This window comes from Gallus gallus, chromosome 1, assembly GCF_016699485.2.
Source record: "Gallus gallus isolate bGalGal1 chromosome 1, bGalGal1.mat.broiler.GRCg7b, whole genome shotgun sequence".
Lineage (NCBI taxonomy): Eukaryota > Metazoa > Chordata > Aves > Galliformes > Phasianidae > Gallus > Gallus gallus.
In genome coordinates, this window is record NC_052532.1 from 130,719,771 (window position 1) to 130,735,802 (window position 16,032).

General features: G+C 42.9%; 1 protein-coding gene across 4 annotated transcripts in view; it reads left to right on the forward strand.

Annotated features, from left to right (window-relative positions):
* The first annotated feature begins 12,285 nt into the window (after positions 1-12,285).
* The window catches only part of OCA2 (OCA2 melanosomal transmembrane protein), a 204,993-nt gene continuing 201,246 nt past the window's right edge, over positions 12,286-16,032 (forward strand). For all 4 annotated transcript variants that reach the window (XM_040662061.2, XM_004938466.5, XM_025146634.3 and 1 more), the window contains exon 1: positions 12,286-12,543. The gene's annotated coding sequence lies outside the window, so the exon portion shown is untranslated. The remainder of the gene's footprint in view (positions 12,544-16,032) is intronic.

Consider the following 16,032-nt stretch of genomic DNA (forward strand, 5'->3'; position numbering starts at 1 on the left):
TGTCTGATGTCCTTTGCCATGGAAACACAGGAGCCATTCAGCCATCCAGCTCGATCAAAGAGATGCTGTAGCTCTCTTTTCAGGAGACGATGATGGGTAAGTTGTGTCTAAATGCCACAGGCCCAAGGACTGAGGCTGCATTCAACTGCCGTTCTTGAATTCAAGCCTCATTTCAGGAACATATGAGCTACTATAAAGCACTGAAGTTTTGTAACTTACGGAGGAAAAAAGAAACCGAAAACCCATACTGCAAATGTCAGGGTTTTTCTTCCCCCAGAAAAGGAAAAAAAGGACATACCTTTTTGTAAGATGGCAGTTCACATTGGTCATTTGTGGAGGAATAAAGGAAGATTTTTAAGCTTCCTTCTTTGCTTGCCCATCCAAATCAAAGAGTCCCAGATGACCTTTCATAATGCTTGTCTCTTGTGATCTGACTCGAAGCATTTCTGAGCAACTAGTTTTTCCTCTTGAAAGTCATTATTTCAAGTGGTCAAAAAATGGGAATTGCTCTTACTCAGCTTTTAGATGCAATTTCATGGTCTGAGAAGGAAAAGAGACAGCTTTGCAACAGATGATTGAAGTGTTAGTGTTCTTTTCCCCTCCTTTGTGTGTTGTTTTGCTATAAAACCAAAGAGACAGAAGACGATTGGATTTATAATTGTTGTACCATCAGGAGATTGCAGGAGACTAAAAGACAAATCCGTTCTCATATTCAAAGTTACTTTGCTTCCTGTGTGAATTCTTGATTCTTCTAAAACCACTTCATGGCTGCTGAGTGGCCCGTGCATATAGACAGGACATCACTGAGCCCCTTCAGAGAGCGTGGGGAGCGCAATTTTGCTGCTTTTACATGTGGTGTTTGTTCCTAACCGTTATGTTAGTCAAATAAATGTTCAGGCCAGCATATCATACCTACCTCCCCTGAAAACATCCTAGATTATGAAAACTGAATATGAAATACAGACTGCTGCTTATAAACTTGTAGAAGAGTTTGTCCCAAAGGGGAGTACTGATGGCACATCTGCAAGTTCATCAGTTCTGCATTTAGTCATCTGATTGCAGAGAGCCATGCTGTGCAAGGAGTTCCCAGGAACACAGGGCATCGTTGTCTCCGTTGTTTTCTGGCTGTGGTAATTCACGACCAGCTCTCCCCGATGAGTTGGGATGCTGTGTGCTCACATCAGGCTCTGAGAAAGGTTTCAGCAGCAGCATTTTCAAAATTTCTCTGTAGGGTGTGGAGCGGTGCATATGATATAACAGGAAATCCACTAGCGGGATCTAAAGGTCTGTTCTGTAACCGGGTTGATGTCAAATACTCACCACTGGTGATAAGCCTTACTTTTTTCTTCCAGAACCAGTCTTCAGTGGTCTGAAGATCCAAAAAGGGATAAATAAAAGAACAACCAAGTAGACGAAGCTGTGATTTGTCTACCTGGAAGACGCATATTTGAATTGATTTCTCCTTGTAAAGCATTGCACCACTACGTTCAGGGAAATATGCTCTTTAGCTTCAGAAGCTGATCTGTTTGAGTGAGCTCCTTCCATAATTTCAAGTGATAATTTTTCTAACATTTGTTCTGATACGTTTGGCCTCTCTGGCACAAACGTGATCTATGAACCACTGGCTTCTCTGCATATCTGATGTCTGTAAATGAAGATGTGGCCTGCAGCTTCTCAAAGATGACGTGATTGTGCGTAATCCTTTATATGTAGTTTCTTGCTTAGGCAATGCTAGCAGAGAAAAGGATTTGAGGGATTCGAGGACCTCGGACTGAACAACTCAGCAACGAGAAGCAGTTAAAAAAAGAGCATGTATCCTTCCAAGGACTTTAGTCACTATTTAGAGTCATTATGTCTACTTTGAACTGATAGATAAAAAAAGCTTTGGCTGGAATACTCTTCAGTATTCCTAAGACACCAACATCATCTCTGGGGGAAGCACAAAGGGAAGCAAACCTCTGGCGGTGCTGGAAAACAGATGAAGGAGAGGTTGAAGAGTGGGAGAGTCTGATGCAGAAATGCTGGATAAAAGCACCATGATGAATCTTTCAGTGTGTAAAACCTTGGGGTAGAAAAGGAAACAATCATTCTCCATGGTTATCCAAAGCAGGCCTGGAAGAAATAGGTTTCTTACAGTAGAAATACCAGACATTTATCATCACCGCTTCTAACCATAGAGAGTTTTCCACCCAAATGCCCAGTCTTGGCATATCGTGAATTTGGGTCAACGAGATCTTTTAAAAACCTTGTTAGGCATCTCTTGGTGATGATCTAGCAATACTTGATCTACCCCCAGTAAGGCCCAAACTGATTTCTCGAGTCCTTACAGTTTATTTGTTATTCCTACAATGTTTTATTCTTTAAGATACTTTTCTGGTGAGTAGGACACACTTAGTAATGGTACTCTGTTCATCATGTTCTAACCGAAGTGCCTTGAGACATCCAAAAGTACTGTAGACAAAAACCTTGAAATCCCCATCAGATACTTTAAGTGAAGACACTGAAGCTTTTCATCTATTCTAGAATGGACCTGCACTGTCTAGACAGATCTTCTGTTCTTTGGTAACATTGTTCTCAACCACGTGCCAGCTGCTCTGCCCATACAGCTCTCCCTGTCTCCATTCTATGATTCTATGATCTGCGCTTGCTGATTTACCCTATGGTGGAACATACAGATGCACTGCAGTTCAGAACTTCAGGAGTCTTCCTGTGCCCTCCTTGCATCTGCGTTTGTATTTTATGGTCTCACAATGTAGCTGCTCACATATAAATTAGCTGTTGTGACCCTCTGCTGCCAGCTCTGTTTCAGACAGCAGTGTGGATACACCTGTCAGCAGAAAATTAATGGTGGAGCAACAAATCAGCACATGGCAGTCTTCCAAGCAGCTCTGGAAGTAGTTGGTAGGTTAAGCCATCACATTTTATTTATTTTTTCTTGAAGAATCTCTTCTGCATTGAAATTCTCTGTCCGAAGGCTTCTCTTGGTTGTTTTTCGGTGAAATCACTTTCTCCTTCTGGTGCATAATGTGGTCTGGCTACCAACTGCATTGGCCCAGTAAGATAGAGATAGGAGAACCAGGAACAGGGCAGAGCGAGCGCCTCTACCACGTCCCTGCCCTTGACTCCTTCCTGTAATTCCTCATTAGCAACCCCCTGAGACTGTGAATATCTTGCAAAATATCTGCCCTCCTCCAGGCTCCATCTGAGGGATAACTGTGTGTGGCTGGGGCAGAGGACTTGAAGCTGGTGCTGTTACAGCAAAATGCCACGATCATGTGGCATGGATAACCTAATGTTGTGTGAACACATTTTTACCAATGCAAACTTGATCAAATGACTGCATATGGATATTATTAAGCCCTTTGTGAGGTTAGATACCAGGTGCCCTGGAAACCACAGGAAGCTGCTGTGAATTCTGTAGCGTGGGCCCTGGCTACATCAGTGGGAAGATGCCATCCTGTGGCCAGGTAACTTGTCTTTCAAGTGTGTTGTGCACGGATCCAAATTCAAGATGGCCTTGCTTAAGCCCAGACAGTTTGCAGTGGTGTTAAGAAACCCGTGCATGGGCATGACCAGAGGAGGAGAAGTCTGTGAGTGCTTTTCAAGCTTCCTTTGTGGTCAAGGCACAGGACTGGGAGTCAGGAGATCAATGTTCCTGTATTGTACAGAAAAGCCATTTCAACACATAGGCTGCATTGATAAAAGCAATCTCATAGGAGTGCTACATGCATTTCTTTGATGGGGCTGATAGGTCATTCCTACCAACCAGTGCGCTGCAGAGATCTGGCTCTTCCCACCTACAGAAGGCTGCCATTTGGAACAGGGAGCAAGGACGAACAGCACCAGTGTTCACCAGTCCAGTAAAATACACGTTATTGGGTCCATGGAACACCTGAGTGATGAGCTCTGAGTGGGAGACGAGCAGTGGTGGCTGCAGCTATTTCGGTCACAATGTGTCACAAGAGTTGGGAAGGATGCAGCCAGCATACTCATAAGCAAGAAATGCAAATGGCACTGCCCTTATATGTTTTTAAATAAATTCATGTTAAGCTCGGCATTGTTTTCTGAAGATCTAGGAATTGGAGGATGACTAATGGAGAGCAGTTTGAGCAACTGTTTTTCGTACAGTTGCTGGTTACAGAAATGGTTCACACTTCGAGTATGCTTTGAGATATACTTTATGCCAGGCTTTGAAGACAGAAGAGGGGAGCACAAAGTCCCTAGCTAGAATTTGCTTACAGGATGTTTAATTTGAAAGATAGCTGTACCAGCTGTTCTTTCCATTTGGGAATGGTACAGGCTGTATTATCATCTTTTCATCTCTTACACAACAGTGACAATCACTGCCAAGCCCTTACTGGAGATGGTAAAACAACTGCTTTGTGGCACCTCTGGGACACTCAGGTTACTTTGTGGTCTCAGGGCTGCTCTGAGACAGTGATGTCTGCAGCAGCAGTCAGTGCCCTCTCCGCGCTTCAGAGCTTCCCACCTGCTCTTAAGAAAAGAGCTGAGCTGCAAATAATGAGCACTTATGAATTTGGCCGATCTTGGGGTCGTTTTGCTGAGATTTCAGTAACTTGTCTTGCATGAAGAAGATGGTAGATCCTACTAATAAACATCGTAATTATACTAATACTGTGTTGGGGGGGCTGCAAGGTATCTGCTCTGGGTTGAACATCATCTTGCCTGAGAAGCCAGGCTGGGGATGACTGACTGCTCTGAGAAGGGGCTGTAACTGTGTGGGGGTTGAAGAATGAGATAAATACTTCTGAGGACAGAGAAGAAAACTAGACAAGAAAGATGGTGCAGGACTGAAAGGAGAATTTGAGGTGCCTTTTAGCACACGAGGGAATGTCATCTTTTTGTTTAGTTTAGAGCAAGACGTAACCATTGAACTCACTGGGGTCCTCCATGAAGATCCTGCCACAAATTCCAGACTTGCAGAACTGAGCAGTGAGTGTGATGATGTACATAGGGATTGCTCATGCCTTTAGTGTCATATTTTGCAGGACTGTGTTAGAAAGGGCAGTGGGAATAGATGGAAAGTATATCCCCGTAGTCTTGCAAAAATCTGAAGGTGTCCTTGCCTTCTAAGTTCACTATGACACTGCCAGTGCTAACAGGTGCTGGGCAACCTGCTCTAGGTGGTCCTGCTTGAGTGGCGATTACCAGGTGACCTCTAGACATCCCTTCCTACCTCATCCTTTCAGTGATCCTGTGATTTTCTGGTTCTTTTCCGTAGCTGTGCACTGAACAGGCAGTCTCCAGGAGGTGAGCTCCCAAGGGCATCTGGGATTTCTGCATGACAGAGGACTTTCATTTGGTGAATTATGAATTGTCACAAAGTGAAATGATGCTTTCCTACCACTGAGATGTAATTTGGGCTGCCAGTCATAGAATCATAGGGGTTGGAAGGGAACTCTGGAGATCACTGAGTCCAGCCCCCTTGCACCATGCATGAGGAAATCTGTTCATCAGAGTCAAGCATTCCCATGAAGTTCAGATACATGAGGTTGGCTGTGGTCCCTGGAGAATGCCCCTTGTGATGATGCAGAGCTGCCGTAGCTTTTGATATTATGGGTTAGCACGAGCAGTAGAGTTTTTACTAAACTGTTAGACATTCATTATAACTCTGGATTTTTCTGCAACAGGATACTGGACCCTTAAAGAAGTGAAAGACCCATGTTAACTATGATAAGTTAGCTCTTGAAGAGAGCTGGCAGTTTGTGCCTGGCACAAAAAACAAAACAAAACAACAACAACAAAAAAACCCAACCTGATATGGCAGATAGAAAAGCAGGAGAAGCCCAAAAAAGCCAGTGGGTACTGCTGAGTCTGGAGCTTTCAACAGTCCTATTGGTGTTAATGTCAGATCTCTCTGTCATTCCCAAAGATGAGAATGCTCCTCTTCTCTGTAGAGTAAGAAGTCAGAAACAAAAACTGTGAAGTGAGTTGAAACAGTGACTTGTCAAATACACCTCTGTTCACATCAAGTAGATGTGTAGATAAGGGTTTATGGTGATATGTTCATTTAGGGTAACTTATGGAAGCTGGCTATGCGTTAAGGTTACTGGAGGGAAAAAAAATATTTCATCAGCTTTGTCAAAAATTGATTTAGACCCTGCAGAATCTGGAGAATTTTCTGCTCAACCATTCTGGAAAATGGGGCTGGGCTATGTTGTTATGTGTAATAACATTACAACTCTCAGGTTGGATGTTACGAAACATTTCTTCTCAGAAAAAGCAGTGAGCAGTGGCACAGGCTACTTAGGAAGGTGGTGCAGTCACCGTCCCTGGAGGTATTCAAGAATCCTGTGAATGTGGCACTGAGGGATGTGGTCAGTGGGCATGGTGGGGATGGATTGGGGTTGGCCTAGATGATGCTAGAGGTCTTTTCCAAACTTATTGGTTCTATGATCCTAAATTTCCTAGCAGAATTGTATATGAAGTATGTATGAATCATACGTATTTATTGAGAGAAATAAAAGGGAGAAGAATAAGTAACTTTGATGGGAAGAAAGAAGTCTTGTGAACTACTCTTAAACTTCTTTTACAAAATTTGAGAAAACTTCCCAGTTTAAGCAAACTGGTTTCACATCTACTAGAGACATAACATCTGCTCTGCCCAGCACACAGAAATAATGACAGCATAACCCAATTTAACACTGAGGTTAAATTAATCTTTTGGGGTAATTATTCCTCTTGCTCCACTGCAGATCATTGCTGGATGGGGAATGGAAGAGGGGCACATGCCAGTATTCTGGAACAGATGTGGAGACAGGCAGTGAGAGATGGGACACCGGAGCTACTCAGTGATTGTTTCTCTGTGGAAATGGGATATCAACCTAAATGAGGGTCTATGTTTGTAATTTCCTCAGCTGAATTATGATCAACCCTGAGGACGTGGGATGACTTTTGAAAATGAAGCTCCCCTTATGCAAGGACTACTGTCTCATGCTTGTTTTGACGTATGTGCTCATGCATAAAAGGGTGTATGCTCTTGTAATTAAATCTTATATAGAATGCCACTGAATGATTCAGACAGCCCTTTCTCTATTTTCTGGATGCTGCTCTCCTCCCCTTGTGGCCCTGAAGCAAACCGTGGCTATCCGGCAACCTTCCTGGCCTGCAAGGACAGGCAGTGCTTGGCGTGCAGGATGGCTGTGGTGGCTAGAGGCTGTGGTGGAGCCAATCAGTGCCGGGAAGGCTGTCAATGCCACCTTTCAGGGTCCAGAGCTGAAAGGCAGCCATTGTGATCTGTGTCTTTCCCGACTGCATCTTATGACCTGGTGCACGGAGCCTCTCACAGTGCATGCAGGCGGAGATGAGAAAGCTGGGATGTGTGCCCATCTCCTTGCCAGCAGTGTGCTGTGACCCAGGACAGAATGCTCACGAGTGCTCAGCTCTTCCTTCCCCTGCTAGCCAGGCACACAGTGCTAGGCTGACTGGTATGCTGGAAACCTCGCTATGAAGCCCTGGAGACCTCCACCAGTAGCCAACTTAGTCTAATATCAGTGCAGGCTGAACAACAGGACAGCCAGTATTGATAGCCTCACTCTAAGAGAAAAAGATCACAGGGTTGCCTGCCAGGAAACAAGAGAAACACATAAGTAGAAAAAAAAATACGTTGAGAAGAAAAGATTAAAAAGAGGCTGAGGCTAGTTAAAAGCTCAGACACAAATGGTCTTATGCCTGCTTGAGCCTTTACTCAGTGTGTTTGCTCAATGTAGCTCCAGGAAACATGGGCAAACAGGGGTGCTGCTGCAGGACACTGGCCTTCAGTGGAGCAAACCCCTCCCAGTTAGAAAGAATCCCTCCAAAGGCATGTCCCTCTTCGTGTTCAAACAGCAGGAGATATAGGCATTTCTCTCCAGAGGACTGCTGGACCAAATCACCTAAGGCCTCATCTCTTGTAAATGAAAGTGTCCATGGTGAAAGTGTCCACATTTGAATTCTGTATTTATTTCTATTTCTATTCTCCCCATCGTGGGAAGTGGAGGCTTAATCGATACAGTCAATACAGTCTTGAGAGTTTTTAGTCTAACTCTGAGGTAGATATTTGGCTGTGGTTGCGGCATCTCTTCCATGGAATACATTAAATCTGCACCTCCAGGGACCACAAGTGGGAGGTGAGACCTTCAGATTTCATGATGACTTCTAAAATTTGCCAGCAGGAATCTCTTCCTATCTTATGATGGAACAATTTGTCTATTAGTTGCCTGCATCTGCATTAAGTGTAGGAGACTGATTAGATTCAACGGTTAGCTTTTAAACAGATTTAATGGAAGTTGTGGCCTCAAGTGCTTTCTTGAACATGGGCCTGTGCTGACCAAAACCACAAAGAGTATCAGCTCCATGTATCATTGGGCTGACGTTTGTCTGTGAGTCTGCTGCTTGTGTGTTTTTCATAAATCCCAGGAGAAGATACAGGATTCCTAAAAGAGCAAGTTCCCCAGGGCAGGTCCCTCTGGCCTCATTTGATGTGTGCCCTGCCCATGCAACCCGTGCCTTGTGCAGGCTGCTTACTGTTGAGGTGGCCGTGTGGGCACAGCTGGGTCGGACTGGCTTCCCCCATGTGTTGAATGAGCAGTGCTCGCCTGCTGGAAAGTCTCTCAGGAATGCAAAAGCCCCTCTCCATTAGTGTGAGCTACGTGACTTTCACACAACAACCAGCCTGTCTGCGGGCTTCTTCTTCCCTACTGAGAAAATGATGTTTGCTCCAGGGCTACAGCTGGGACTTGCTGAGACCGCTGACCTTATTTATTGATGTGTCTTAACAAGAAAAACAACTACATGGTAGTGTTCTCCATAGAACCATTTATGGGAAGTATTGGAAGTCCTGTTTTTGCTCTGAAGGCAGAGCATGAAGCTAAAACCAAGCCTGGTTTGCTTCCCAGCTTTGTTCACTTTAAATCCAGAGAAACAGAGCACTGTCAAAGCTCAGTATTAGAAAAAACATTTTGAGTCCAGACCTCAATTAGCTTCTGTTTCACTGTTCAGCCTATGGGCGTGTAATTCTAAATCAAACTGAGCAACATCACAGTTTTCTCTTTGAAATCTTTTGTAGACATGATTTCATAATTTACCGGTATCTTTTGTTTACATTTTGTTCCCAGTGTGTGATGTTCCTTGTAGGACCTCACCTATGTACTGAATGAATTATTTTTGGATATCTGAGACACGAAAGCATCACTTTCTCTGGTGCAACTGTATGATATTACCATGTCGTCTGGCTTTTTGTCTTAAACTTAACAAGAGAACTAGGTTGCAGAAGAATCAGAAATGAAGGAGTGAATTTGAAGCTGGGAAGAAGAGGAGGTGGGAGGGAAGTTGTGTTTGTTTGTCTGCTTTTCCCGGTGCTCTGTTACTAACTGGCAGTAAATTCAATTGTTTTCCTCAGGTCAAGTCTGCTTTACCCATCACAATAACTGGTGAAGTGGTGGCCCTGTCTTTATCTTGACCTACGAGCTTTTTCATCTTGTTTTCTCCTCCTATTCTGCTGCTGATGGAGAGTGAGAGTGTGGCTGAGTAGGTGTGTATGGCAACCAGACAAGATCAAACCACCACAAAGGTATAAACTTCACACGAAATAGTTATTTTGAATTCTTGGGGTTTCTGCCTGGACATCGCCTGTTAAACATACAATCACAGAATATCCCGAGGTGGAATGGGCCCACTCCTGGCTCCAAACAGCACCACCCCCAAATCCAGACCCCATGTCTGAGCGCATTGTCCAAACGCTCCCTGAACTCCAGCACACAGGGCTGTGCCCACAGCCCTGTGCATCCCGTTCCATGCCCACCGTCCTGTGGTGCAGCCCCTTTCCCTCACCCCCAGCTGCCCCTCCCCTGACATCTCCATGCCCTTCCCTCGGGCCCTGTCACTGTCAGAGCAGAGCTCAGCGCTGCCCCTCCGCTCCCTGTGAGGAGCTGCAGCCGCCATGAGGCCTCCCCTCAGCTCCTCTGCTCTGGGTTCTCATACTGATGTAGCAATTTTCAAGTACAAAGTGTAATGATAGTGTAAGTTGAATGAAGTGATGGGCATAGGGTGAACTCTTACAGTAAATAGGGTAGTCTTCACCCCTTAGATGTCTGCCTTCCTGATACGATGTTACTATGCTGATTGGTGATGGCCACTTCTGACGTTGTTTGCTGACTTCTGTCTTGCACATCCTCTGCAGAGATGGAAATTTAATCTTTTTCTGTGCTTGTGCAGCATCTCCTGCTTTGGGGTCCTTAGCTGCAACTGGAGCATCTAAGCAATGGAAATACAGATAAACGATGATATTGATAGAAGTGAATCATTTATGATAATAAAGGGATTCTTTTTTTCTTGGTATAAGATTCATCTTCAGAAGGAGTACTGGTTTCCCACATGATTTAGCTCTGGTAGACAACTGAGCTCCGTCCAGACAGCCTCTCACTTAACCCCTCCCAGCAGAACTGGGAAGAGAATCAGAAGGGCAAAAGTGAGAAAACTCATGGATTGAGACAAAGTTTAATAAGTAAAGCCAAAATGGCCTGCACAAGCAAAGGAAAATAAAGAATTTATTCACTACTTCCTGTCAGCAGGCCATTTCCAGGACAGCAGGGCTCCAGCATATGTAACTGAAGCCAAACACTGCAGCTCTGAACTGAATTCCCCTTCCTCTTCCTTCTCTCCAGTGTTACTATTCAGTTTGATGTGCTATGGTATGGGATATCTGTTTTGTCAGGTGGTGTCTGTGGTCCTGGCTGGGCCCCCTCCCAGTTTCTTGTGCATTCCAAGTCTCTTTGCTGGTGAGATGGTGTGAAAAATGAAGAATATCTTGAGGCTGCTTTCAACAGCAGTGAAAACATCAGCTCATTGTCAATGCTGTTTAGTCACAAATTCCAAACAGCACCATACAAGTTACTACAAAAAATTATCTCTACTGCACCCCAAACCAGTATAACTCTTCTTGAAATTGGATGGAATATTACCTATGCTCATAAGACATCTGCAAATTGCTATTTTCGTGGCATTGATGTTGACATTTATGCAAGAGGCCTTTGCAGAAAAGAAAGAACTAGATTTACATTCACAAAACGTGATTGGACACATCTTGAGTTACAGAGCTGTCAGTAGCTTCCTAGAGCTTTAAACAACTGTCATGTTGTTGTTTTTAACTGGAACCTATTTTACAGCAAAAGAGCAGCCATTACATGTGCTCTACAACCCAAAACACCCTATCGACCAACTAACCAACCAACCAAAAAAACCTAACCACTAAAAAGTGTACTTTTAAAGGACCTCCAGCAACAGCACAAATGGAACTGTGTAACAGAAACTGTGTGATGCTCCACCTTACCACATTTTCTCACCAGACTCATGTAAGGAGCACCTCCACATCAAGAGAGAAGGAATATCCTTTGGATTTACATCAAAAGAGAACATTGAATGTAACTATTGATGACCTTATGGATAATCATGAGTGGAGTTGGAAGTGTTCATCTCTGCCTTGAGTCATGGAAGGTCAAAAATCGTTGCTCATCTTTGAAGAACAATTGCTTCTTTCAGAAGGCTCAGCCAACAGAAATCATAGTTAATACTTAATAATGTGCAATTCTGTATGGCAAAATGTCAATGGTGTCATTCTCTTTATGAAGAATGGATTTTATGTTATCTTCCTTTTCTTTATTCTGCTCATAGTTATCATTAATGTAGCATCCATTCTGTCAGTTGGCATATACTTTGTAGGGACTGTAGACAGGCAGGACTGTGATTTTTTTTTAACCAATTTATTTCTGTCAGGGCAAAAAAGAGCTTGGCTGGTATGGTGCTTAACTAACCTTGCACTGAGTTCTGTAGTGGAATGTGTAGATCTTTGAAATTCCAGTATAAAGAATGAGAACGAGTATTTGTCAGGATAATCTTTTTAGTACTTTCTTATGGTGGAAAAACAGAATTCGATTTTTCCTCCCTTTCAGTTTTTCTTAGTGAGCACTGTAAAATCTGTTCCTTTATAACTCCTGTGGCAGTTTAAAAAGGGTTTGTCTGCTCTGTTCTCCCCAGCACATTTACTCCTGCTTCTTGCCTGAACTCAGGGCAGTATGTTAAGTGTCTACTCACTGAAACTCACACTAATCTATTTTTCCTTTCAGTCTTTGCCACTTGTTCCAGTTATCTCCGGCTTCAGATGAGTGCTGTTTGGGCAGGGAGTAATGGGGCTGGGAGTAAACTGAGTGCTAGTTCTTCACTGAAAGCACGTGATGGCAAATCTGGGAATTCCTGCTTCATTTATGAGAGTGCACAGGACGAAATGTCACTCTCTCCTCATCCAGAGATGCTTACTACAAACAGCTGAGCTGGATTCCACATCAACAAAGCCATCCGCCCAAATAAATGTTATAGTCAGCAAACGACAGACATCTTGCAGCTCCCTCAGCAGATCTTTTATTTTTAGCACCTGTACACTTTTTCTATTTTTCTTTTTTTCTTTTTTTTTCTTTTTTTTTTCCATTTTGGAATTTCTATTTTCAAGTAAAAGAATTGTCAAGCTTCAAGAATTCTTCTAAAAAGCAGGTAAAATGCAATCTTTCTATAATACATTTTTTTTTCTAGAATGGTTTAGTTCTGTTGTTTTGAGAGGAGGAGTTTTGATCTGGGCATTCAAATAATACATATTAAAAGTTACTTGAGCTTTGCAAATAGCGCAGCATCTCTGGTTAACATTTGTACCTGAGCATTCAGCATTTTAAAACACTACTGAGACACATCAAGTATATGTTATAAAATTCTGTTTGTTTGTTTGTTTGTTTTTTTCAGTTACATTTTGTTTTAGCTTTGCACTGTCTCAAACATCAGCCTTTCCCGGAATATTAAGTATTTAAAAGATTTTTCTAACTTACTTACATAAGGTTGTAGATTCTTCGGAGGCTCAGACTTGTTGTGTTTCCTGATGTATGTATTTTGCCCTTCCTATTCCATTTATACATAAGAGAATTAGTTTGGGCTTACAGTTTTGGCTAGGAACACTGTAAAATATAAACACTTATGCTTAAAAAATGTGCTTAGTTCTACACAGTTTGTCAGCGCATGGATGTTGTAGAGTGAATGCGTCTCGTAAGTGAAAAGATTTAATAAAAAATGAACAAAGTATGTACGTACTCCCATTACTTTTCCAAGGCATTCATTTTCATGGATTTTACTCATGTTGGCTGTACTTCTAACAAGCTGTTGTGATTTTCTCATCGTCTTGCTTGAGCAGTCTGCCGGAAAGAGAGCAGTCTGTGTGACCAACAATGGGCTGTTCTGTTCTGTTCAGAGCGGCATTTGGTGAGGGAGGATGAGGGCAAAGCCGCCCGCCTTCCTCAGAGTTTGAGATTTTACAACCTAGATGTGAGCATTTGGGTTTCAACGAAGGCTAAGGCAAGAGATCGGGATCAGTCACTTAAAGTTGGCTACGTAACTGTTATGGTGAATATTTGTGTAATGTATTTTTGCGAGAATAAAATCTAGTACTCGTGCAAAACAGACATTGAAGAGCTGCACCTTTCAAGAAGGGTGGATCAGCTGATGTGTTGGAATTTCTTCATATTTCTCAGTAACACTCATGGAAAACACACCCATTTGCAACCTGAGCTCCTGCCAAAGCATATCCTATCATCAGAGTTTCTGGTGTTTTTTGAGGGCAGCTCCAGAGCTTTTATCGACAACTCAGCTTTCCCTGCAGGCTTTGATCTGTCAGTAGGAGGCTGATTTGGACCTCATCAGTTCTCTGTTGAGGCATCCATACGCTTTATTCTGAGTTAAGCAACTCACCATGAATTTATCTTAAATACTGATGGAACAAAGACGAGAAATCATGGATGACAGAGCTGCCGACGTTTAGAGTCGAATAGATCCCAGTGAGTTAATAAGATTTGCCTGGGTGATGGGCTTTTCCTTCAACTTAATCTAGGAGAAATGGTTCCTCACTGCAAGCCTTTGGGGATGCTGTTTGAGTGGAGATGGAAGGAAAATATGAGAGTGTGGACATCTGAAACTGATGCTGAGGGACAAAAGAGAAAGAGCAGAGCATTAGTTGAGGGGATTTGCCTTTGATTTTCCCTTCAGAAAGTGCATTAAATAAGGCTAAATCCTACTTGGAGCACTGAAAAATTTGAACTTACTGCCGTCTTTTTCATTGCTAGAGAAATATAATACAAAAGGGATAAAATGTGTTAGCTAAGAAGAGCCTTGTTAGTCTGAAACAATGCAACAATTATACCTATAAAATTTCCCAATAACAATAGCTGAAGAAATACTGAGAAAAAACTCCACAACCTAAAGATTTTTCCTTTTCTTTGTGACTGGGTGCATTTGCCAGACCACATTTTCCTCTGAGGATTAACTTTGAACTGCCAATTAAAAGTTATTGCTAAATCCTGTTACAGCAGAAAGCCTTTAGGTTCTCACTGTTGAGACTTGGCCATTGTTTCTCTCACAGAGTAGATTAAGCTGCTGGGACTTCAGCAAATTACATTTGCAGTACATCGTTAATAGTGCCATGAAGTTTGCTTATTTGATACAGTGACGACTCAGGTTCTTTTTCAAGAGCTTTACAAAACCACGCCAGCCTGCCATACTTATCAAAGAAAACTAGTGAAGTCTGCGTGCCAATGGTTGGATGATCTTTGCTGTGATTTTGGGGCAAACAGGACAGAACACTGCAAAAACCCCACTGTTTTCTGACAGGCACCAGCTGTTATGGTTAGGGATTGCACGCTGTGTGTGTCTCTACTCTGAGTGGGGACAAATGGAGCATTATTTCAGAAACCACTCCGTGGTAACGGTTGGCAGATGTTTGCATTTTTAATGTGGTCACTGCAGGACCATCACACGCTTTAAAATCTCTCTGTCCATCTAGGCACAGATCAAACAAGAAAGAGAAGTGAACCCGCTGATATTTTAATTTGCCCGAGAGAAGAAAGAAAACATTCTGTGTTCACCAGACGAGCTGTACAGTGCTGCCAAAACCATTCATTTTCTCAAAGATGTGTGGAACATAAACTTATTCACTCATAAATCAACATTTGGGCTTTCATGTTCCTCTCATTTCCACACTTCAGATCTGTGATCTCATTGAAAACATTGAAATTCTTGATCTCTGCGGGAATATAACTGCACCCAGCATGTTCTTATAAAAAAAAAAAAAAGGGCAGAAAAAGGGATGTCTTCTTAGAGGAAAAACTGATAGCCTAGAATTAAATAAATGAAGCAAATGAATAATATAATAAGAAGTAATAATTAAATAAACAAATGAATGAGTGAACCTGCTTCTATGCAGGATGCAGCATCTTCTTTAACGAATTTTTGGCATGCATTCCTTTTTTTTTTCTTTAGAAACCATCTTCATGGCACCTACTGAGAGAACACCTAAGCCAGTAGAAATCCTGCAGTTTTCAATGGGTTCGGTCCCATGTCCTTGGTATTTCAGGAGCCTATGAGAAAGAGTAGAAAAGGTACTGTCAAAGGGACTTAGATAGTTGGCAGCACTGGACACAGCAGGAAAATTCTCCTTGGGAAGCTTGCAGTCCATGGCTTGGACAGGTACGCTTCGTGCTGGGTAAAGAACTGGCTTCTCAGAAAAAGCAGTGAGGCAGTGGCACAGGCGGCTCAGGGAGGTAGCAGAGTCATCGTCCCTGAAGGTGTCCAAGAAGCATGTGGATGTGGCTCTGAGGGACATGTTTAGTGGGCATGGGGGTGCGTTGGTTGGACTAGATGATCTTAGTAGCGTTTTCCAACCTTGATGATTCTTTGAATTCTGGAGCCCTGAATGTATCTCTCAGAAAAGTTGTCTTATAAAATGGAGCAAGAAATACCTGGTCCAGGGACTACTGAAATGTCCTAAAACACTCTAGCTACATGGCATGTGACTGTGTCATGGAAGCATCTGTCATGTGCAGATTTTTTACTCTTCATTTCCAACCTCCCTTCCCATTAATAGCAATTACCCCTATCTTCCATGGTCATACGTCACAAGTCAAAGGTTTCCAGCGTTGGCTGGCTCAACACAATAGATATTTGATG